This window comes from Aplysia californica, unplaced genomic scaffold (genome assembly GCF_000002075.1).
Source record: "Aplysia californica isolate F4 #8 unplaced genomic scaffold, AplCal3.0 scaffold00074, whole genome shotgun sequence".
NCBI lineage: Eukaryota > Metazoa > Mollusca > Gastropoda > Aplysiida > Aplysiidae > Aplysia > Aplysia californica.
In genome coordinates, this window is record NW_004797344.1 from 1,295,136 (window position 1) to 1,296,213 (window position 1,078).

Here is a 1,078-nt window from a genome sequence, read left to right on the forward strand (position 1 = left end):
CACACATAGTCCCCCCTCCCCGTACACACACAGACACACACACACACACACACTGAATGAAGCACACACTCGCACACAGACAAATACAGAAACTACGCATATACACAAATACAAATACACGCATACCCCCTCCCCCCACCGCACACATACACAAGCGTAGCACACATACACACAAACACCGTAGCTCTCGTACGACAGAAAAACACCACGGGCCACTGACGACAAGGACACTGTCCAGCTAATCCCTGACCGCGGATTATCCCTAATCCACAGATCTACGTAGCGGACAACTGTTTTGCTAAGTCTGCATGAAGTCCTGGGGGTAATGTTACAATAACACTCACAATGTGCATGTCGCTACTGTGACAGGCAAGAACGTTGATTTTCCTTTTATTCGAAAGTATCTCTGCACCAGCCGTTATTGCAATAGAAGTGACCTCGAGAATTAATTGTGTAATATTGACCCAAACAGACAGTGTGATTCATAGCAACACATACTCAATAAAGACAAGAATTTAATACCGGCTGCGGCCCGAAGAGGGTTTCTGACAGTTGGCATTGTCAGGGGAAAATTCCCATAAAGATCTACGCCATTCTGGCCCAGATTCCAGTGGTTAATTCACTTTTTTTTCAGGGTATCCTAGTTCAGAAGGAGCATAAACATAATTCTATAACTCCAACTTGTCCAACAATTTCGATTTAATGTATTGGAAGAGGCTGAATCTCTTACAGTGTGTTAGGATACAATTCATGTAATGTGACAAGCCATGCCAAGCAACGTTTCTTTATTAAAGGAGAGACCTAATAAGAGTCGAGGATTTTCTTTGTTGTAAAAAAAATTCGTGACGTATTGGCGTGACATGCGGATCAACGACTAAACGAGAGAGCAAAAACACCCCGTTTCGAGCTTACATTAGCATATCGAAGGATTATGCTGGGGCTAGAATCTAGTGGTCTTCAATTCTGTATCAGCTGTCTTACTCAATCATTTCTCTGAGGTGCTGAGAAAGGGTGGGGGCGGGGAGGGGGGTAGAGAGGGACCGAGAGGGACACACACACAGAGAGAGAGAGAGAGAGA